The 25,078-nt window shown below is 40.4% G+C and overlaps 1 protein-coding gene across 1 annotated transcript in view; it reads right to left on the bottom strand.

Annotated features, from left to right (window-relative positions):
• cskl (c-src tyrosine kinase-like) overlaps positions 1-18,559 on the bottom strand; it is a 67,345-nt gene extending 48,786 nt beyond the window's left edge. The window contains exon 1 of the mRNA XM_030048309.1: positions 18,267-18,559. The gene's annotated coding sequence lies outside the window, so the exon portion shown is untranslated. The remainder of the gene's footprint in view (positions 1-18,266) is intronic.
• Positions 18,560-25,078: the final 6,519 nt, after the last annotated feature.

The raw sequence follows: 25,078 nt of genomic DNA, 5'->3' as shown, positions 1-25,078 counted from the left end.
AATGTCAAAAAAAAAAAAAAAAAAAAAAAAAAAAAAATCAAAATATGTCCCTTGTTTGACTTATTATAGCAACTTTTTAGAAAATTGTAAATATAAGCAATAATCTGGAGATGCAAATACTTTTCCATACTCTCTTCTTATGCCATACTTATCAAGATCTGAAAATTATGAAAATAATTGCCCATACTTTTTCATAGGTTTTCCAGACAGCATAGGGACCCTGGTTTGCAGGTAACTTCAGTTCAAAGACCAATTCTGTGCTGCAGGAGATAATATCATCTCTAATAAGCCAATCCTTGCAGGACTGTGAGAATGTGAAAACATACTGTGAAAACATAGCTCTTGTACTGACTCCGCCCTAGGTGTCAGTTCTATAATAATATAAAACGTAAATGACAATCAAACAAAATAAAACTGCGAAAATTATTTCTGACAGCACCTGAAACTACAAACATGTTTCCCGTAGTACATTTACTGCTAATGCACCACTTCCTCTTCTCTGATGATAATAATCATAAATCATCAAGGCCATGTGTTTGGTGAAATGTAAGGAAAAAAAAGTCTGATTGACTGATCCTGGAAAACACCCATATTAGTGTTTCTTAATCAAGTACCCTTGCTTTTACAGAGCTCCAGAGTGCTGAAGGGAGAGAAACAGGGTGTGGTGACCAAGGCTGGGCAGCTGGATACAGGCTGTTGGGGATGACTCACACAACCACTGCCTATCACAAACCTAAACACCAGGGATTCATCCAAACAGGGTAAATTCAGTGTTACTCTTGATTCCTGGCAGGCTTTAAAAAGAAGAGAGCCAGGCTCATTGATTTGCCAGGCCTAAATCATTTCTAGGTATCACTGGTGTAAATAAGGAGTATTTTAGTAACTGAGTATTCTTTTGCTCTTAGCTACCTACCTACCTATTTATTTATTTGGCACTTTATCAGTGTTGCTGGCCTGTGTGAAACTGGGTGATTGACCATGTTGGCTTCTCTGCCAAGAAGGTTTTACTCATAATGGTAACACTTAATACTGCAAAAACAAACAAAAAAAAAAACCAAACAAACAAAAAAAAAAAAACTGCATTATAAACCTGAATCATCCAAATATTACACCAAGCTTCTCAACTCTCTTTGTTTTGATGATGCTGAATCATACAACAGTGTGGCATTGTACACTGTGCCGACTCCGTGTTTATTGCTATTTTTCTGAAACAGATGGAGAAGTTTCCATTCTTTCAGAAGTTCAGACAGACTAAACTTTTGGTCCGACAAAACCAGGGATGTTGCACGGATCAATACTTACGTACAAAGTCAATACAAAATTTTTGAAAATGATACCAACACCAGTGTTTTTCAACATTAGTAGTAGCAACCCAAGTTGAAGACGGAACTGGTAACCCCCAAGGGCTGGAGACCGATCAGCACAGTTGGTACAATGTTTCTGCAGCATCCATTAAGACTCAACAAGAATAGAAAATAAAAAAGCATGTCTTCACATTTGAGAGAGATGATAGACAGCATGAAACCAATCTACTAACTTCTTTTGTGCATTTCATATGAAAAGAGAAAACACAACCAATGCAGCAAAGCACCTCAGATCAACATCCTGATTTACTCACAGAGTTGGAACAGTTTTCAGTTTCAGTCCATGTGAAAGTACTGCTAAAGAGTTTCTTTAAAATAAAAAAATAAAATACACATCTATCTGCTTTGTAGGCAGAGAATTCGGCTACTTTGTTTTCTACTTTAAGGCTATAGGTCAGTGTTGATTTGTTACTGCTTGTTAATGCTTTTTAGGTAAAGGAATTTATGCTGAATAGGATTTCTGCTGCGGCTGCTGTAGCAAATTGACAATTGCAGAATTTCATTGGAAGTGGTATCAAGTACTAAAATTCTGGTATCATGAAATCCTTACTTAGAATGAGTGAAAACCTGACGCCAGCTCCCACTAAGAATCAATAGAAATTAACATGCACAAACAGACATCAAATCATTGTGGCTTTATCCAGAGGATTTCATTTCACATGGAAATACTTTTATAATAATAAAACAAACTACAAGAATAGCTCATTTCAATAAATGCTTTCATGGAAATGAGCTATTCACTATTAGCTGCATTATCTGAGTTTTGAGTGGTCGGATGAATATCCAGAGAACTGTTTAAATCCCAAGTCCAGAGGCATACTGACAAATTAAAGTTTTACAGTACTTACTGACAGAAGGTACAGGGACAGGACCTCAAATACAAAATGAATGTGCAGCACTAGACAAACTGTGGACAGGGGACCAGACATTGTTTTACAGATACAATATCTCACTGTTCTCTGCAATACTGCTCTTAAAGGGACAGTTCATCCACTTTGAAAGATTTGGTATTATTTTACTTACCCCTTTGCTGTTATATAGGATAGTAGTGGTGCTATCTTCCTCTCATCCTTACTGAGTGTTGGATACTGGCTGGATGCTCCAAATGCTAATCCATTCAAATTGCTGAATAAGCCAAGTCTGAGTTTAATGATGTGAAGCAGAATTTTTATAGCCCAAAATGGCGTAGAAAAGTTTACTGTGTTCCCAAAAAAACAACTAATGAACTAATTAAATTCAACTAAATTGACAATGGAACAATTTTCTTGTGTGGTCTAAACTCTCCATGATTGTCCTCAGTTGGCTGGCAGATGCATGAAAGCTACATGAACTATACGACAGAGTGGAGCAGAGGAAAAGAAAAGGTGTTCATTTTTAAGAGGGTTAGCTGGAGGGAAGTCCAGCTCAGTGGCAGGAGGCTAACAGTTAGCATCTGGAGCATCCAGACAATATTCAGCAATCAGTGACAATGAGAGGAAGATAGCACCACTACTGTCCTACAGAACTACTCAAATCTTTCAAAATGAGTGAACTAGCTCTTTATGCCTTTTATACAACTACAACTAAAAATGTGCCAGAATGAGAAACATTATGCTTGCAAAGTACAATTTACAGGAGTGTGTTTTGGTGACACTGTTATACTGAGTACGCGGGACTTCAGCCACGTGGGTGACCCACCGGGAAGAGGCCAGGGTCCCGTCTCAAGGTTTAAAGAGAAATCAGAGACATGGTGAAGGCTCAGGAACAACACTTTACATGAGAATATATTCACAATGCGAACCTATCACTTTGCCAGTATAGTGACAACATTAAGGGCCTCCTATGCCAGCGGTAAAACACAGGCTTGTCCAAATGTCCATTGCAACTGGTTAGCTGACTTTAACACAGGACACATTTTTGGCAACAACTGCTAGAAGAATATATACCCCTAACATTCAGGCAATTCAAACTCTACCCCGACTTGACACAATGGGGCTAATGCTGGAACCAAATCGACAAATATCTTGGGAGGGGTCAATATGTCCAAAATGGCCGGAACATTCTTACATTCCCAGGAGACTAAAGAAGGAGCTTTGCAGAAACTTGAGACAGCTGGCTTTATTTTCCTCTGATGCTGACACCACGGTCTACCCAGACGCCTGGACAGCAGCAGGAGGAGCAGATGATCTGACTGCTCCTCAGCACAACTCTGAATGCAAGCATTTTTTGTGTGTTTGTGTGTGTGTGTGTGTGTGTGTGGGATAGAGTGCACGAGTAAGAATATGTAAATCTGGGTGAGAGAAAGTCTGAGTGATAAGTGAGTGGGTGACTAATCAGTAAGAGAGGAGAATGACTGTGTGAATGTGTGTGAGTGACAATGAGTGAGCGAGTGAGATGAAGCAAAATGAGAGTGAACGGGTCAATCCTGGTCACTATGGACAACAAACACACTCATGAACACTCAACTGAAGCATTCCTATTTCCTCAATCGGCCAGAACTATTTTTGGACACCAGGAAGTGAACTGGCACACTCCACGACCAAAGGCCCTCTGACTCCAGAGGCTCAGTGTGATGTGACGACTTCCTGGCACAAGCAGAGTAGGACGGCGGTAGCTCCGGGGTAAGAAAAATGGGCTTGCAGGGTTTTCCTGCACACAGAATTCCAAGGCAGCATCTCAATCATTTGTGCTGCGTTGATTAAAAAAAAAAAAAAAAAAAAAAAGCTCAGTGTTGTCTACAATGTGTGTTTTTTTTTCTGATAATTGCACTGCAGGTGATCAAACAAATCAGTATGGCAGTTATTTGAACAAAAAAAAAAAAAAAAAAAAAAAAAAAAAAAAAAAAAAGAAAAGAAAAAAAACATGCAATGGCAGTAGCAATCCCAAAAGACAAGATACTGCAGTGTTACCTTACCAGCTCTACTGCAGGGACACGAAAGCTAACATCTCTTCATCTGTATGCCTTGAGTTTGGGCTGTTACCGATGCTGAAAGCAGCGCACTCAGAGACTTTTACCTCAGCGAATTAAATGATAGGAAAGACATTAAAGACGGCATATGGACTTCAATAAAGTGGCACATTTGATTGCTAGCTTGCTTTCACGCTTGAATTTGAAGTTCATCTTTCACACTACCCGTAACGGTTGCGGGAGGTGCTGGAGCCCATCCCAGCACTCATTGGGCGGAAGGAAGGGGGGGCACCCTGGACAGGTCGCCGGTCCATCACAGGGCAGGCAGACAAACAAGGACATTCACACGCACCTTGGAGAAATTTAGTATCTCCAATTCACCTGACTTGCATGTCTTTGGACTGTGGGAAGAAACCAGAGCCCCCGGCGGAAACCCACACAAACATGGGGAAAAATGCAAACTCCACACAGAGGGGACCCTGGACGTCCAGGTGGGAATTGAACCCAGGACCTTCTTGATGTGACTATAACTATAACTTACTAATTATATTGTGCCACAGGTTTATGAAAGGTATCATTTCATTATTTTTTTTTACAGCAAATACAAAAATGAGGAGTGATAAGGACATACAGTACATCTATTGCCTTTCATTCATTTACCGTGTCTGTCTTGTGCACAATGTGAACAGAAGGGGAGAGAGAAATTTAGAAGGAGAGGACAATATACTACATCTCTGTAGGCCTGTATAAGCTGCTGTTCAGTGTTTACTATGCTACTTCATTTACACCAATGCATATTCACATCAACGTTTGTGAGATTGATGCATAACTGCTTTAAAGTTTTTACCTTGAGAGGATGCTTCTGGAGATGACAGATCCTTCTGAATACAGTATTATTAGTTCTTATTTATTCAGTTACAGATTAACTAACTTAAGATTAACTGGCTACTATCATAGGGGTGGGTGTGTGAAGACATAAGCCCAGGCATACTTGCAGATGTTTTGATTAACCCAAGTTACCATGTGTTCCACTTTTGAGCCAGAAAAACCTCTGGCTTGTGAAAGACTGGTCACCGGTTCAAAAATCAGACCAGCTGTTGAAAATATGGACCTGTAAAGTAAGTGAGAAGCACAGTCCCCTCCCTCAGATTTTACTTCCGAAGGACCTTCAGCAAAATGTGTCACCACCAGTTGCAACAAGGGAGCTGCTCTCATGGCCGACAGATAAAGACTGGTTGTACTGGGCAGATGCTGCTTGGGAATGTGCGGTCCTGTATGAAAGTGAAGCACGGTGTTCCTGTAAAAGGGCATGCTTCCTCAGTTCTCCATAAAAACGTAAAGCCTGGTGCTCATCGTCAACCTCTGTGCAGTGACAGGCGGACCACTGAGGTATCTTTAACATCCAAGTCACGCTGGTCAAAAAGTGCAACAGCACTCTCACTTAGACAGCATGGAGATTTAGTGCCCCCGTCTTTCAATTATAGCCTGAGTATGATTAAGTAGCTGTGGCTGTGATGGATTGTCGGAGACCACCAGCAACACCCACATGTTGTGCGGTGCAAGCAGGCGGATCCTTCTTGCTGAAGGACCAAAATAGAAAGCACAGACTTGCTCAATGAGTGGTCAATAATCTGATGCAAGTTTCTCTTGCTACAGAGAAATGTCTTGACTATATATTAGTGACACCCTTATCAAAAGCAGCTTGGGATAAGTGAATCACTGGTTTAAGCTTAAAGTCCTAGTTTATCAACATTGCAAGCAGCCAGTCGTGAGAAGCGGAAAGGTCAGACTCATTGTGCCCTTACAATAGATGTTTCCTTGGAATGTCCAGGCATGACAAATAAGTGCTAGATAAACAAGAGATTATCTACTCTTTGCATCAATCTGTCAATCTGTACTGATTAATGTAACCATTCATTTGTCTGTGTAAACATCTAACTACCTTTAAATCCACACGTCTTCATTCATTTGTCAAGCAGAGGCCATGGTTTCTAATCAAATGTAGTGTTCCTGGGTGCAAGAGAAGGGCCCCTTCAGCTTCACTGTTCAGTCGACACAGGCCCAGATGTGCGCCTCTCTCAACAACAAGGATTTGTAAACTGAACAATTCCTCTGGCTTTCCCTCTCCTTGGACCATATCAAAAAATGTCCCTTTTATAAAAACAATAGCCTGGAGTGGCTTCCACATGTTTTTACATAAAAACACTGAAATAATATTTCCACCTAAAAGAGAACCTTGAATTACAACACGCTAATTCAGGTCACTTCACGTTTCAAAATTGCCTGCGTCGTCATTAAAGCAGACGCACCTATCTTTGATGATCATCCAAAGACTCAACGGCACAAGCTGCCCTGCAGCGCATCAAACGGCAGATAAGAGGAAGCTGCAGAGCTTCCCTGCCGAGATGGGATCCTTCATCGTCACCATCGTCACTGACTTAGCCTGGATTCTTTTGGAACCACAGTCACAACAACAGCAGCAGCAGCAGTAGTTATAAACCCTCTGTGGGTGGACAAAAACAACAAAAACATAATATTGACTGCACTACTTCCTGTTTCTCTCCTTGCACTGGCCTCACTACAGATAACTATATTTAATAGGAACACAGGTGCTCTGTGTGGAGAAGGCAGAGGGATTACAGAGCAGTGGAAAGCAGGGGAAACCCCACATCTACAGGACATGTCGGTCTGAGCCCTATGTCCCCTTCACTTCCTGCCGAGTGACCCCACCCAAAAAGTCTGTCAGAATGAGAGTTAGTATACATCCCTGACACTGTGTATGGAAGAATGTGTGTACGCGCGTGAATGTGCCTTTGCATGTTTGTGTATATCTTTGTGTGTGTTTGTATGTCTTTGCATATCTGCTATCAGAAAAACATATTCAAAAAAAAAAAAAAAGAAAGAAAAAAAACATTAATTCTAGTTGAGGTGAATTTAAGTTGGAATTCATTAAAAAAAACTGAGGCAACAAAGTTAAAAGTATTTGAGCCATATCAAAATATATAAGAACACAACACAACAGAACATTTATTTTAAACAGAGAGAGCCAGTATTAAAACTGTAGGCCTGTGAGTCCATTTACTACTGTGTACATACTGTGTGTACACTTACTGCTGTCATTTTGAAGAGCAGCTATTTTTGATGGGATGTTGTGTAACTTTTACACTACAAATTAGCTTGCAATTCACTGCTGCACCAGCTAACACTGACAACAAGCAGACAAGAATGTGACAATGTTTTGTCTGTACAATGTGTTTTTTTTTTTTTTTTTTTTTTTTTGTATATCTATGTTTGGGAGGATGGTTTCCTAGATACAACTACCATCTCTTCCTGCAGGTGTCAGGTGAATGAGAATAACTGTAATGTAGGCTGTCCCAAATGCTTTTTCTTGGGCTTTGAAGCTTCAGCAGGAATCATTTGTATTTATTTGAAGATGTGTTTCAGAGCATACTGAACCTGTCACCTGCTCAGCATGGTGCTGGATAACCTGGAAACACTGTGGCTACACACACACACACACAATACAGCACGGCTATGATATTGCTAATGATGCTAGCGATGGTGACTAGCTGCTAGCTGCAGAGCTGGCTGGTAAAAAGGATCCGTCGCGTCTCTTTGTATCATGGGGTTGTTTTCAAAACACAAGCTGCTGTGTTACGCTGGAAAAACACGCAGCATCCCGCACAGCACCGCAGTGAGAGCAGCCACAGCAGGGTGCTTACTGCTGGTCACATAGCTAACACACACACAACTCCACTTACCTCCACCGCAACTGTCAGCTTCATCGAGTCTGCAGAAACCCTGCAACTCTTTTCTCAGCAGGTACAGAATATGTCTCCACCACCTCTCAGAGAGTGTGCAATATTATCTGCTGTTTGAGTCTCCTTCATTGACTTGATCTCCAACACATAGCTCGTCTTAATTTCGCGGACAGCTGAGACAAAAGGTGGGATTAAAAATGAAAAACATCTGTACATATAGGAATATTCAAATACTAATTTTGCCATTTGAATACCATGCCACTGAATGTAGCTTCAAAGTTTCTGGGTCAGCCCAAGTGTAATGTAATGTGTAAAAAAAAAAAAAAAGAAAAGAAAAATTAAACTTGGACACACTGAACCAAAGATGAAAAGGAAACTGAGAAAACCAGTTTGATGCTTCATGTTTACTGTGATGGATTATCAAAGCTGTTTTTCCTGCTATGTAAAAATAAATGACAGTAAATCGCTGATACATTCAAACTATGCGGACTGTGTGAATACACCAACAATAATAATGGAAAGGAGAGGGACAGCGTAAGCCTTTGGCACAAATTTAAGGAAAAAAAGACACCAATATTATTGGTTAATCCAGTAGTGTTTGGTAAGGACGAAAGGCAGCATTTTGTACTAACTCTGATGTATATTAATCAGAGTTAGACAGGCAGTGCAAATAAACCCATCATTGCATGGAGGAAAAATATATTCAAGAAATTGCAATGCTTGTCAGACTTTTAAAAGGACTAGCAGATACCCTATTTTATATCTGTGGGCCTGTGGGCCTTTAGGTGTATGTGATGTAGGCCCTTGGTGCTCTGCTGTCTCCTGTCTGAACCAGATGAGCCACTCTGGGTGTTCTGCCCATGCCAAAACAAGGACCAACCTCGTCCGCTTATTAGTCCAGTAAGACAGAAGCTCCTGAGCTCAGCTCTTCTGCATGGCTCCGCTCAGAGGAGGAAGTGACCTTCTGTTTCCATTATCTTCTGCTCATTAATTCAAATCAGCTCCCACAAAACAAAAAATCCCAACTGATGTTGTCTAGCCGACCTGTCGGTTAAATAATTAACCGTTGTCCCTGCTGATCTGCACCATGGGGTCTGAGCTCTGACGGGTTTAGATGAAGAGCTGGGTGAGGAAGATACTGGAGGACAGAGACAAGCCTACAGGCCATACTGAAGCTTGAGAGTGGTAGTTTCACCTATGGCAGAAAATCATGTAATCATAAAAGATCATAAAATGCTTTTAGTCACGAGACGTGATGGGGATCCTCGGATCATCATGTGACAGATAGCTCTTCTTATAATAATTTTGCCAGAAACAGAGCAAGCATGACACCACAGTGTTAGCTTTTTTTTTTTTTTTTTTTTTTAAATTAAACTTAGACTTAAATTTGCAGTCATACTGCTGTTTGTCAGATCAGACAGTGGGAACTAAAGGCAGTGCAGGGATTCCAACTGCAGCATTTTCAAAGTCAAAACACTTTGTGTTTGATGCACAGGTGGAATCTCTGAACTGTGACTGCTACTGACAGGTCCAACAGCAACATATCTCCTATAAACTGGTTCCACTGGGAGATGAAGAAAACGAAAGATCTGAATGTGTGTGACTGGCACACAAAATATCTTGAACTCTGTAACACCTTATCATTATTTAAGTTGTGTCTTCACATTAAAGAAATAGAAAAATAGACACTCACACTGAATTACTGTTCCTATGTAATAAACAACTAAGGTATAGGAGAAATCCAGAGTGCACCTAGGTACCTATTAGGACTGGGTGCCCTAAAAATTTATCAAAACCAACAAAACAAGGGGGCGCCCTGGTGGCTCACCAGCTAAGAGCGCGCACCATGTACCAGGGCTTACTCCCGATTGCAGTGACCGGGGTTTGAATCTGACCTCAGGTCCTTTGCTGCACGTCATTCCCTCTCTCTCTCCCCTGCCTTTCCTGTCTATCTCTACTGTGACTGTCAAATAAAGCAGAAATGCCAAAAAAATAATCTTAAAACAACAACAACAACAACAAAACAAATCTTTTACCAGTCCAATTTTCCATATCGGTCTGTTTAGTAATGCATTCCTCCAGTACCTGTCTTCCTTAACACAGGTAACCATTCTTCCAGTACCTGTTAAGGAACACAGGTAGTTGAAAAATGGGGACAAGAGGTCATTTGTGCCCTCTGCTGGGGCCATTCTCATAAGAGTCGTAATAACCCCCCCTCCACAGCCCATAAACACCGCAGCTGCTAGGAATGTAGTTTTATATATATATATATTTTTATAGTATTTTCTTGTTTTGTGTTTTTACTACATTTTATTGCTATGGCTATTGTTTATTGTCTGTTTTTATTGTTGCCAGAGTGTCAAAGACAGATTTCCATTTCAGCAAATGCAATGGACAATATAGTATTCTTATCTTAATTTAAAGCTGGAAGCAGTGGAATTTGAAACCTCATGTCAGTCAAATGGCACCTTTTAAAATCATAATAAGTACTGCTCTACTGTGCAGTGCTAGTGTTGCCAGGCAAACATTTGAATTACAACTAGACTCAGTTAGCAGTGCAGTTTTTGCTTGATAAATTTGACAAATAAAGCATGCCTGCAATGTCTGCAAAAATGAAAACTTTTTTTCAATTCATTGTCAGTTACAACTAGATTTGCACTAAAGTAAAAAAAAAAAAAAATACTGAATGAAATATCAATTCTTTTTGTATTACTGAAATAAATGCAACAATTTATCATGATACCAATTAGAGGTCACATCACTCCACTGCAACCTATCACTTCTATATTTTCATTTCTCGCCTTCTGCACAAAGCATCTGGTTGGGATTTTGGGTACATCTGATTCCTCCTTTCTTGATATTCACTAAGCGAAGATGCAATTTTCTTGAGGGCTAAGCATTATTGTCCTGGTGTGAAACGGTCCCCAGCAGGGAGTCTTTGGAGCCTGTGGGCACACTGAGAGACTAGGCATGTGTTGGGCCTGCAGCTCCTTTCATTGCCCTCCACTGTGTGGCTGGCCAGCAGGCATGATAGTGGGAGCTTCGCGGCCTTCAAGGAGCTGCCTGCCTGGCCATCCGCTGCCCAGATGGAGAGGCCTTGCTGTGTTTGCGCCTTAGATACAGCCACAATGCCCCTATTCTACTGGGCAGCATGGCGACAGGGGTGGGGGGCTGGGGCGTGTGTCGCCTCCATCACAGCTTAGCAGCTGCTGAACAGACAAGACAACATTGGAGAGACACAGTGGGAGAAAAAAGGGACTAAGAACCCTCTTCCCCTACATATATTGATTACGTTTGGGCGGCCTGCTCAGGTAAAAGAACAGCTTCCAAAGTAGAGTCCATCTTTATATTCATTGTAGGGGAAACAAGCTAAACTGGTACTTCTGATTAATGCAAGTTTATCATATACTGAATGTTAGTCAAAACTAACTACAATGGTCTGAAACACAGTATAAAGTCAGCCAAAACCTGTGTTGTGCTGGAATTAGCGATGGAACAATATGATTTTTTGAAGCCACTACAGATACCCTCTTTCCTCCTCCCACCCATAATGACACCATTTTTGTAAGAATCAGAATACAGCTGCAGGCACAAAACAGGTTCAGCTTTTCAGACAGCCTGTTTTAAGATTTATTTTTTTTTTTAAACCAAAAGACCATGTTTGCTTTGTTCTGTTGCTAATTTGACAGCTTTATTAATGACGCACTCCTACAAAAAAAAAAAAAAAAAAAAGTCACAGGCTGTATGTCATCCCAGTTTCTCTCCCCTGCCTTCCCTGACTCTCTTTACTAGTGCTATCAAATAAAGTGGAATGCCACAAAAAAGGAAAGTGTTCAAGCAGTTTGAATTAGCAGTAGGTTCTATTTACACCACAAAACTTGTGATAATCAGTTGGGAGTGTAATAGCAAGCTAAGTCTGCAGTAGCATGTCAGTTTATAGTAGTCTTATAAGTTCATTACTACTACTCCAAAAACATAACAAAACAAAACAAAAAAACTCTGTACCCTATGACAAACTTTTTTCCAGTAAGACCCTTTTCTCATTATTTCTTGTTATAACAGAATATTTTCATGTTACAATGGCTTACTGTAAAACTCCAATTTAAAGCCATCTCCCAGTTAAATGCAGATTATCTTATTGGTCAGGTATGGCTACACATTTTGACAAATACATGCTGGCCCCTAAAAGAAGCCACGTAAAATCAAATATCCAAATCAAAACTCAAAATGGCTGTGGTGCATCAAGCTCTTTAACCCACCACTCGTTGACAAACTACAGGAGAGGGGCCAGCTTCTCCTGCGGGTGAAAAGTGTCTTTCTCTGGGCGGCAGCTGTGGGATTTCCCTTCCATCCTGCTCACTGCACCGGAGCAGGATTAGTACGCCAGCTAAGGTACTGTTATGTTTTAGAGTTTATCATTCTTAATCGATCAAGCTCAAGTTATGTAGTTATTCCAACAGGTATGAAGGGTCGGGCTCTATGCTGCAGATAGCAGGCAGGCGGGGTCACGTGTGACACCATTGTTACATGCTTCATGGGTCTAATTATGTGTAATATAGTGAAAAAGATACAGAGGAGAACAGAACAAGATAAATAAATAAATAACCTCAGGTGGCTTTGGGAGATTTTTTTCTATGACCTTAATGTTCTGCTATCTTTTGATCTTTTTTTTTTTTTTTTCAATTTTTTTCTGAGCAAGAATTTTGTCCAAAAGGAAATAAAGGCAGGTCCCAAATACGCCTAAAGGCCAGTTGCTTTTGATGATGTTGTTGTTATATCATATGAACTTCTCAGCAATACCAATTTCCTCTTATAAATGGACAAATTACCTTGTTATTACATAAATCACGCAAATTTTTACCTAGCTTAGAAAAGACCTTATAAAAAGAACAGATAAATTGAGAGCGGCTCATTTATGTGATATGATTAAGTTCTATTTCACGCCTGGGTTGAGACATGACAAAATTTTACTGAGCGCCATACATAGTATCACGAAACATGGTGGCATATTACTTCCAGCCCTGTTTGCCCCATGGAGAGTCCACAGGTACAGGGTTTCTCATTAATGTATCAAACTGTGGCAGGCCACAAAAGTTTCACTTTGACCTGCCAGTTTCATGCCCTCACAGTCACTGTGTCACTGGCTCTTGCTTTTACCCACACACACACTGTCATCTTGTTCATGCTTATATGTAGTGATACCCCTCTCCCCGGTGTAGGTATGTATAATAATGTGTTTTTCTATTTGTGCACGTACACATGCATACATATTTCCATCTTCCTGGAGAAGAGGAGGAATGGGAAGAGTCATCTTATTATGTTTAACATGTATATGTGAATGTATGATATAGGTCAATGTATAATTCTTTGTAAGTTGTTCTTGGCGCTGGTGTGAAACAAATTTCCATGAAGGTAAATAATAAGGCACAATGTTATCAAATCCTATAGAGAGAGGAAGCTGAACCACTGCCACTGGCTGCTGTGAGACAGAAACAGAGTGCAGTACAGTCCTTTGGGCAGTGCAAGCAGTGATGAGCACTTGCGGAAAAGAATATATGGCGGCTAATGGGGGTAAACGCTATAAAACGATCACTGCATTTGATTCCAAATATTTACGAGTATCTCCGCTATTAGTGTCATTTTTGCACTGCCCGATATTTATTATGAAGACATAATTGTAAGCTGACATGAAATCGGTGGTTGTAAAACTATGGCAGTTTCAGACGATTTCCATTAGCATTGCAGCTCTGTGTTGAGTGGTTGCATAACCAAAGGGGCGTGGGGCTTTTTATCCTAAATGGTTCCAGATTTCATTCATACATACAAACACATACAAATGTGTATTTTCTTAACCACATCTGCTTATTTTCTCCAGTTGACAATAAAAAAAAAAAAAAATTATCTCAGGGTCAATTTTCTGGAAAAGTCCCATTGGCCGCTGTTAATTTTAATCAGTTTAGCCTGCAATTAGCGTTCTACGCTGCCCCCTGGAGGTGGCCTAAGATATTCTTGTAGCTGGCATAGCTCCCCCTTAGATTTCTAATATTTATTTATGTTTTTTTTAATAACGAGAACAGACATCATTACAATGTCAACGTATCATGTTATGAAAAAATTCACATTATGACAAGTATTTCATTATAATTTTACTATTTTCATTCATCATGGTAGTGATACGTTTCCATAGACTAGTAAATGATACTTAAGCTTTAGCATAAGTTTGCCATTGTAGTAGAAGTCCTATTTTTCACTGCATGCTTACTCAGCTATTCCATCCCCCATGGGAATTCTTTATTAAAAAATAAGTCTGGTTTTGCATCTAAAAGTCACAAGGAATGGCCTCAGCACAAATCAGTTGAGAGACATTAGGGGTTTATACAGAAACATAGAAACTTGGTGGTACTGTGCAACACACCAGAAAGAACTGCCTGGAGTGCTGACGTGTGATGCAAGAGCAGGAGCTTCTACAAGTCAATTCAAACTTTATTTTGAACTCACAAGAGGGTCTATAGCAATACCTACTGCTGTCTCTCAGCATGCGTTACAAAAAGAGGAACCACTGCCGGTGTGGTACAGATCTCCAATTTCATTTTCTGTCACTTCCAAAATGAATGGATCAATGCGCTGCTGGCCACTTTGCATCCTGCACTACTTACAGTATCTGCACAAACCTGCTAGGCTCGGAGTGTGCACAAAACTTCTCAGCCACAGGAATGCAGCTACACTCGTCATATACTTTAAGCATTCACATTCTCTTCAGTGTAACATCTTTGTGGTAAATTCCAAATGCACTAATGGTAACTTAATGCACTTATCACTGCCTCTTACATAATACACGCTGGTTTGATCAAATGCATACAGCCATGGAGTAAAAGATGCTGAATGCATCTATGTAGAGTGATATTTGCAGTCTACTGTGTATAGTGTTTTGCATCATCTGTGAGGTCCTGCTGTCCATGCATGTCAGTCAACACTGTTAAAACAGTTGTCAATGCAAGTCTGCACCAAAGTCACCAAGACAAGTTATTGCACTTGGGGATGAAAGTGAGTCTGATTCTGATGAAAAGAACAACAAACAGTGGAGAGAAAAGGCTAGTGGAGAAAAAGAACGAAACAAAATCATCGTGTTGAGGTCAGCAGGGTCTTAGACAGGCTTCAACTGTACAATAAGATGGTGAGTGTACAGACAGAGGAGCCATTACTTCCCCGCTGAGCACATAAGCTGAGCTCAGAGCTTAACATAAGACAGTATTAGAGTCCAGTTCCTCCCAGCTGTAAAGACAGACCAGACGGTCATTTTTTTCTCTAAACTCTTCACTATAAAGAGGAGAGTTGACATCCAGCTTAGCTTCTAGGTCTGGCCTGTCACCTCAAGTCCTTTTCAAGCTGCACCACAAGGAGACTATTCCAATCTAGCTATCAGTCAATCAATGTGACAGGGGGAGACCTACTGACAAAGAGTAGACAGAGAAGCGAAGGAACTTGTGTGGTCAATGCTCTCAACCTCAGTCCTCTGCCACCTCATCTATCTCTCAGTCCAGGGCCATTCATGATGTTACCTTGCAATTGCCACATCAAACTGCATACTGAAATTTAGTAAATTCTGGTTTGTGGATTGGAGTCAGGAGTGACTATTCGGGATTTGGAAGAAGTCAGTCTTTTTCTGTGAGGTGTATTGTGTTTGCATGTGAGTGCGGCAAATTTTGGCATGCAGAATGACAAGAAATCCTGCATGAAAAGAAGAACGGCAATAATTGCAGCTACACTCCCCAGACACAGCCCAGGCCCTGCAGGCACCATGCTGGATGTCCTAGCTTAGCAGCAGCAGGTTAGCCCTAACAGGCACAACATACGGATCCCAAACATGTTGCAGTCTGGTTTATCAAATTCCTCTCAGGATAATGGATGCCAACACCCCCCGTCCTTCACCCAACCCAGTCTTGGAAAGAGATTTCTCTAATGGAAACCCCAAAGCGATGATACTGCTTCAAATACTGCTTCATTACCTCTTTGCACTCAATGTAATATGCAAGACAATGACGATATTGGGCATTAAAGCGAGATACCATTTAAAAACCTGAATAAAACAGTGACACCTGCTCTTCCAAAACAACTGCTTGATTGCTTGCATGAATATAAAGATTAGAAATTAGAAATTAAGACTCATTTTTAAAACCTCTCTTATTTCTTTTTTACAAACTTGTAATTGCAATTTCTAAAACTTCCAATTCTGGAAAGAGTTTTGATGCATCCAAGCTTTTTTTTTCTTTTTTTTTTTCTTGTAATCACACTGTTTATCCAGGCTGTTTTAGAATGAAACCCTTTCTTGCCATTCTTCTTTAAAGATGTTGTATTTGGATTTCAGTCCCATGAAATACGAAAACAATCCAGAAACCACTTTGGTGCGATAAGTAAACTGCTTAATGTAATAAATAAGATGCTCTCAGATAGTCATCTGTGAATGTCGCTATCAGAACAATAAGGCAGAAGGTAATTGCTCGACAGCCTGAATTGTATAGACAACACAAGTTATTTAAAAGAATGCTTTAAGATTTGGATCCATAATATTTAAGATCTGGAGTTACCATAACACTCAATTATCCCAGATGACAAAAGACACTGAGATAGTATACTAATCTAAAGAGTTACTCCTAGAAAAGCTACCCAGCAGCAAGATTTAGTGATAATGCATGTTACAAGGCAGGGGAAAATTCATCTCCATGAGAACACTGTAAAATGACAGTACACTAAGGACCCTCCATAGTCTCTGACAGTCATGTCACAGCATGCAAAGGTATGCTCAATCCAACATTTTTGTCAGGCAGCTACCTTCCAGCATTAAGCATGGCAGTACAACAAATGTGAAATCTACATGGGTGACAGGCTTCATACTGGCCTGGCTCATGAAATACTAAAAACAAACATCTAATTCACACATAATGTTCATCCACTTCATGACCTAATCCAGAAGACCCCTTTGTCACTAAGCATCCACCCTGCTGAAGGGTCCTTGATCAAAAGGCTGAATCCCTACCAGCCCCAAGGTTGCTGTGTATTGGAGATAGGGTCCTGGATTAACGACAGCATCACACTGTCAGATTATTTTTTCAATTAACTGTTACCTGCTGCGATTATGTACAGGACAAGGCATTTCCAAAGCCGCTGGCCCTGCAAAAAGTATACACTATGAAGTGAGCCTTCCCGAAATAATGGTGCATATCATCTGATGTAATCGTAACAGATATACTGTAATAAATCAATAACACTGGTAAATTACAGAGCAGCGTTTCATCAGCGCAAGGGGCTGAACCTTTGCTACAGCCTTGTGTTCCAGTCAAAGTGACGCGGAGGTGGCTAACATTAATGCATCCATTATCGGACAGCTCCCCATCTGACGTGCTTTTTGCTTTCTCTGCAAGAAATGGAGGCTGGCCGCCCCACCGTCAGTCATGCCACAGCATTTCTACAGGTTCGCCATGGCGGTTCGGCAATTTTCGTAGAGATATGCCAGTTTTTCACCGTAACTATACTGTGACTTTCATCTTGCACATATCAAAAAGACGCATCCGCTTAAGCTAAAGCTGAACGGCTCCTTGTGCTCCCCGACTCCCCAGCTCGCTCCTCTCGGCAGGCACTGCTACAGCCTGGGATTGCATCTTGTCAATAAATAGTTGCGGGAGAAAGGGAACTGACTGTAAGCAGAAACTCCCGAACAGCAAATGACATCAACTATTACCCAAGACCGGCTGCCGGGGTCCGGTTATGGACCCAGAGGTTGAGGCTCGGACCTGTTATTCATCGCATCGGAAATCTTTCATCACCACTCGAAAAAAGACCGTATCTAGCATAAACGGAGTAAAGAGACGTCGCTTTACAACAGCCTAGACTTTGTTTATTTTGTTTTCCGAGCTAGCGATGAAACTGACGGGAAAGCTAGAAAGTAGAAAGGAAGGATGAAATCTCTCCAGAGCTAGCATACATTGCGTCCGATAATGGATCTCTTACCGTTACAATGCATGTTAACTAGCAGCTAACGCTAACACTCCCATTTAACAGGTTTAGCTCCGCACGTTCAAAACTGTGCTAACTCAGCTTAGTACACTCGCGCGTGTATGAGGAACAGACCCAAACAAACAACACAAGAAACGACCCAATTATGACATTTCCTTGGGCATTATCCTGAAGCTATGAGTGCTACAGCGTTGCAGCAACACAAGGAGACAAAACACTGACTGTGTGCTGTGGGCAACTCACCGTAAAAGATACCGCTTTACTGTCGACCAGATGTTGTGGCAAATTAGCGATGCAGGCCCATTAGGATGACTCCTGTGCTTGGGGGGCATCCAGGTCTTTTATAGCGTTAAGATTAGACAATCCCAAACGAGGCTTTAGTTAGACGGCTGGCGGTGCTCTCTGTCTGCTCGTATGTGTGTGCTAGTGTGTGCGTGTATGTATGTGAATGTGAATGTGAATGTGTATGTGTAGTGTGTGTATGCGTGTGTGTGTGTGCGTGTGTGTGTGTGTGTTTGTGTGGTGAAGCTCTCCGAGGCCTGCTGCTGGAGGAAATGGTCTCCGCTCCGTCAAAGGAGCACGCATGCGCACGGGGACAGCGCAGCCATGGGGCTCGTGGACTGTGAGCACAACCCTGTGGCCAACAGGTGAGACTGTCAGCTGATGGGAAGCGTCTTTACCGCCTGTACTGTAGCAGTCAAGGCGAGTCGCTTTTATTTATACAGCCCGTTTAAAACAACACGAGCTGACCCAAAGTGCGCTACAACCGTTGCAGAAGGGTTTACAATGCAAATGTACACGATTAAAAGAATAAGACATAAAATGTATACACATATAAGATAAGATGAGAGATAAGATATTCCTTTATTAGTCCCACGGTGGGGAAATTTCACATATTAAAATAAGAAATTAAGACGATGCGAGGAAATGAATAAATCCAGAAAAAAACTTAATAAAACCATCAATGGAGTAAAACTATAATAGGCTAGATATATGGATACATAGACAGAGAGATAGATGACAACCAGTATATAAAACTTAGTAGTATCAGTCATATCAATAGTAGAAATGACAATAATGATAACAACTATAAAAATAACAATAAAATAATCATTACAATAAAATAAAATAAAACAATAACATTATTCATAATACAATGTGTTATTATTATTATTATGGGTGGTATGGTATGGATTACTGCATGATTAGGGTGTGCAAAATCACAGCAGCAAAACACCGTCCCTAGATGCATGATATTTATATCAGTACCAAAAAATATACCATTATAAAAATATATTTGTAGAAAACACTGAAATGACAACCGAAAACTTAAGGAAAATGTACATATATGCTATATGTGTATGCATAAATAATCATGTACAATTGCCTAATAATACATGTGTATAATTATGTAATATCACATAGAAAGCATGAGATGAAATGGAAACCTCATCTGGGGTACCTTTATGTACATTTGCTAACTCCAACCTGGAAATCTGATGAGGTGAATGGTAAGCTATGCATACTCTGCGGTCTGCTCACTGTGTTGACATATTGCCTACATCAGCAAATTGTGTATATTTGATACATTACTGTACACGTCTGACTTTCTGAAGACTAAGTGTAAATAGATAGTGATCCACACTTGCATATCAGGGCCTGGTTTACAGGCCCAGTGATTCACAGTCAGTCAGGCACTACAGTGTTATTTATATGGCACATCTTGTAAATTAAAATGCAAGATGATGCACTTTGTAATGGGAGAAGACAAAATAAAAAGTAAAAGAAACAAAATGCACAATAAATTTAGAAATAAAAAAGGACAGCCGTACCTATTCCAATAGTCTGGTGCAATAGTCCAGTCCACTTGTAATTAATGCACGGGCAAATTCTGTTTGAGCAAGTAATGGTCATGCTTTAACAGCGTTCTTCAGTTGCTAAAAAGCAGTTTTGTAACATGCCTCATGTGGGACTCCAAATTTTCATAGCAAATTATGGATAACACTCTCGTTCATAACCTTAGCATGTGATAGAGAGGATGGATCTAATAAAGGTTTCTTGTACTTGCTTCAATCACTAATGCCTATTTTATTTTGATCCAGCTGAAAAAGGCTGTGTGCGCTGATAACTGTGGAGGTTCGATGGTCTGGTGTTCTTGTGATGTAAATTTGGATATCACCTGCATAGAAGTGGACGCTAGTATGCTTGCAGATAACTGCTGCTAGAGTAAACACGTACACACTAAATGTCATGGGGCCCAGGATAGGATAGAATGCTTGAGGAAAGGCAAAACTGGGTAAGGATGGTTCAATTAATGTGGTCTGGCCATTAGTACCCAGCCTGGATTCAATTAAAACATGCAATCTAATTTATTTACAGTTTGTAATTAGGTCACTGATGGTAAATGTTAATGTTTTTACAATGTCACTTCCAACCATCCATCCATCCATTTTTCCTATCTTAATTTGCTATTCCGGCTTATTTATGCCGCTGGCCTATTCCAGCATGCTTTGGGCAGAAGTGAACACCCTTGACAGGTCATCAGTCCATCACAGGACTGACACACTCACACAGTCCTCAATCCACCTGACCTGCATGTCTGTGGATTGTTGGAGGAAATCGGAAACCCAGAGGAAACCCACACACAGGGAGACCATGTAAATCTGCATAGACAGGGCCGGGGCTGGGATTCGAACCAAGGACCTTCTTACTGCTTATTTGCATTATCTTAATTTATGATAGACTGAGAATAAAATGGTCAAATTCTCTCTTTTTCTTTACTTTTGTCTTTCTACAATAAAACTGTGGTAAAACTGTTGAACAGAACAATGAAACAACCCAATGTTTTTTAACACTAAGGGGACACATCCATCTAGTGTGGGAGATAATTTATGGTTAGCTTGTTAACCATAAAATGAAATTAAAGGTCATGCAGTTGCAGGCATTTTATAACATCTATGAATGTCACAACTGAGGACCATAGTGAGACCAATCTATAACACCTGATGTGAGGTTATCAGATGTTAGGAAACAGATACAACGCAATCAATACTTAACCAACATAAAACATGCTACATAATACAGACACAACAGAGGGTTATTCAAATCATTTGGGGTTTCTAAACTTACTTACCAATTAAATTTCAAAACTTTTCCATGACTTTTCAACAACTGCATACCAAATTTCCATGACTGTATTTCTGCCATGTAATGAGTAAAGCAGCATTTATATCTAGAGGGTAAAATAGATTGGAGAGCTGATTTCCAGGAAATAAACATACTTTAACTGTTTACTAGGTTCTAGTTCAACTTGTCAAGATTACAATCATTGCTAAAAAATTTCCATTACTTTTCCAAAACTTTAGGGACAGTTCAAAGGGAATGCAAAAGTATAATAGATTAACTGAGACTTTCAGTAACTTTACAGTGCTTTATGCAGACGGTGAACTGAAAGGAGACCACTTCCAAGATATGATTTACATCCACAAGTCCCATAGAGTGAGACATTCTGCAGTACCACCTGGTGGACAATGTTTGGAACAAGTTTTTCCATCAACTGTCCTTTTACTGCAAATGTACAATAGCACCAGCCCAATCTAGAAACTATGCAGAGATGTATATTTTACACTTCCTCTACATGAACAAGTAGTTATCGTTATAACAGATATTATGCATAGTTGCCTACCAAGTAAGTAGACCATGTTAGACTATCATTCATCAGTTTCTTATCCAATTAAAGCACAGCACACACAGCATGCATGCAAACTATTAGCAGAAAAACTGTTTTAAATGCACTTCACATACTAATATGAATCAAGTTTTATCATAGGCCATTATTGTGCAGCATCACCTGAGATGATTCAAGCTTGGCCAATAAACAGAGGTGATCAAGATCACAGTGTGATCAACAGTGATAAAATGAGCAGTTTGGACAAAAGCCCGAAAAGGTAAGTACATACAGCAACACAGAGCAGTGCTCACGGATATGAATCTTTATCAATATCTCAGAGATCACTCTTGCAAATAAGAGTGTGCATATTCAGGCATAAAACAATGGTGGCCAAAATGTAGCTAAATAGGTACAGCATGGTGATATCACTTATAAGGTTAGGCTTTCTCCTCCCCTGGGACCTGCCTGAAATGACAAATGTTTGGAGTCATGGTACTGTCAGACACTGTGGATGAAAGTATCCAGCAAACACCATGCATAATTGAAGGATTTAATTCCAAAATGCTCATGGCTCAATTTTTAAATACACATAAGTGTTTACATCCCCTAACACATTATTGCTGTTTATCCTTAGAGCTCAAGATAGGCATTAAGTGCAAGCATAATGATTGGTGCCCTGGGAAATGAGCAATAAACATCATACCTAACCAATTTCCCAAAGCTGCCAATACAGGATCTCTGATCCAGGCTATATGACAAAGCCAAGATAGGCAAGTATGTTTGGCATTCATTCATAATTTTCAAATATAACTCAGACATTATCAACAAAAAGACTGGAAATCACAAATGTGTTGCTTTCACACAAGAAGATAACTATTTTGACTAAAGATGTGTGAATTCAGTGGTTATTTCAAAAACAATGGCTGAATCTCATCAGTGTCAAAAAGTGTTTTAATTAGGTTTAACTCCATCACTTAAAGTAACAGTACTGAAGATGAGCATGTTCCTAGATATTTTGCACTGTTAATGCAAAGGGAATTTTTGGAGGTCCATACAGCGAAGCAGCTGGAACCCTCTTGTTTTCTTTCTTTCTTTCTTATTTATCTCCACTAGAAGTGTTTGGACAGGAAAAACGTGAGATGGAAAAACATGAACACTGGCAGGTGGGTTGCAAATACCACCCACTACCCAGGCACAAAAAAATTACACTCACTGACCTCAAGGTGGCGCTGTAATACTCAAATCTACATTTTCACAATTATCTTGAAAACGGCTTGGCCTACCATCAAAATTATTTCATCATTTTAATCTCTCAAGTCATCTCCATCTTTGTTCAAATGGTCTTCTGCTTTTAAGTTCTTACTTAAGTACTTTTAAGTTTGTGAATTTTTTTCCTCAATTTTCTCAAAATCCTGTTTTTGACATCGCCATTGTCATCTATGTCGTCATCTACGGACTTCGGTGATCTTAAGTTGCTGTGCATATTTGTTATGTTTTGGGCCACATTTTTTTCTTGATTGACTTTCAGATATTGTGAATATTTCTGTCCAGCACGCTGGCTCTTCCTACTTTTTCTTTTTTGTCACGTGAGCATGGAGCCTATCACCACATACACTACTCACAAAAAGTTAGGGATATTTGGCTTTCAGGTGAAATTTACAGAAAATGTAAAAAGTTCACACTACAGTGATATTATATCATGAAAGTAGGGCATTTAAGTAGAAGCATGCACTGGTGATTTCCTCATCTCAAACAATTTATTGAAACAAAAGCCAACAACAGTGGTGGATATACCACAACAAAAAAATGTCAATGTCTCAATAACTTGTCATGTGCCCTTGAGCATCATTTACAGCTTGACAACGATGTCTCATGCTGTTCACAAGTCGACTTATTGTCTGCTGAGGCATGGCATCCCACTCTTCTTGAAGGGCGGCCCTCAGGTCATTGAGGTTCCGAGGTACAGAGTTACGAGCCTCTACACGGCGACTTAGCTGTTCCCATAGGTTTTCTATGGGATTCAGGTCTGGAGAAAGTGCAGGCCACTCCATTTGAGGTACCCCAGTCTCCAGCAGCCGTTCCCTAATGATACGACCTCAATGAGCTGGAGCATTGTCGTCCATGAAGATGAAATTAGGCCTGTGTTGTTCATGCAGGGGCACAATGACTGGATTAATGATGTTATTCAGGTAGTATGGGCTTGTCACTGTACCTTTCACAAAGTGTAGGGCAGTTCTGTACTGACTAGACACACCTGTCCACACAGTAACACCACCACCACCAAAGGCTCGTCTGGTGGCTGATGCATAGGGCTCTCCTTGACGTCTCCAACATCGTTGGTGGCCATCATTTCTGCTCATTTCTGAGTCGGCTTTCATCAGAGAACAGCACTGAGGCCCACTGGTCCCTCGTCCAGCGTAAATGCTCCCTGGCCCATGCAAGACGATGACACCTGTGCCTGGTGGTGTGGTCAGGTACCCTTGCAGGTCGTCTAGCACGCAGACCATGCTGATGTAAACAGTTTCGAATTGTCTGACGTGACACTTGGGTGCCTCTCACCTCCCTTAAACGTGCCTGGAGTTGAGTGGCATTCATCATCCGGTTCCGCAGGGCACTGTTCACAATGAAGCGGTCATCAGTGTGGGATGAGGCCAAAGGACGTCCACTTCTATGCCTTTCTGTGACTCTTCCAGTCTCTCTGTATCTCTGTTGCAACCTGCTAATGACACTCTGTGACACTCTAAGCTCAGTGGCCACTTCCGTCTGAGAACATCCTGTTTGAAGCCTCACAATGGCGAGGTGCTGTTGATCAATTGTTAGGTGTCGTCTTGGTCTCATGATGTCAAAATGTGAACAGCATGATGAGGAGGACTGTTTAAATACCAATTCTAATTGAACCAGGAAATTTATTGGTCGATTCATGGATCAAACACCTGTTGTGAATTTTGCCGTTAAGCTCCTTGTTAGAGAACAGCAACTTGTGCAAAAGGTACTGAAACACTGAACAGTTGGACATGTGCATTTAAAAGTTTACAGAAGGTCACATTAAGTTCACCTGTAAAGGTTATAATGCATTATAGGTTCATCCTGAAATTTCATCCGAAAGCCGAATATCCCTAACTTTTTGTGAGTAGTGTACTTGCATGTTGACTGGCAACATTAAGACACAGACATTTCTTGCATTTTTTACCCTTTGAAATCCTGCCAAATCTGTAAACCCTCCAGGAGACTTAAAGAAAAATAAAACCATCTTTCACTTTGTACAGTGTATAGAAAGGTGCAATCAGAAAAAGATAAATATAACCATTTTTTTTTCTCTCAACAAATTCACACACTTTTCCTAAGGTGACATAATTCAAACAATAAAAATGCAGATTTTTAATAG

Source organism: Myripristis murdjan, chromosome 3, assembly GCF_902150065.1.
Source record: "Myripristis murdjan chromosome 3, fMyrMur1.1, whole genome shotgun sequence".
Classification (NCBI taxonomy): Eukaryota; Metazoa; Chordata; class Actinopteri; order Holocentriformes; family Holocentridae; genus Myripristis; species Myripristis murdjan.
Note: the sequence above shows the minus strand (reverse complement) of the source record. Positions and strands in the feature narration are given on the sequence as shown.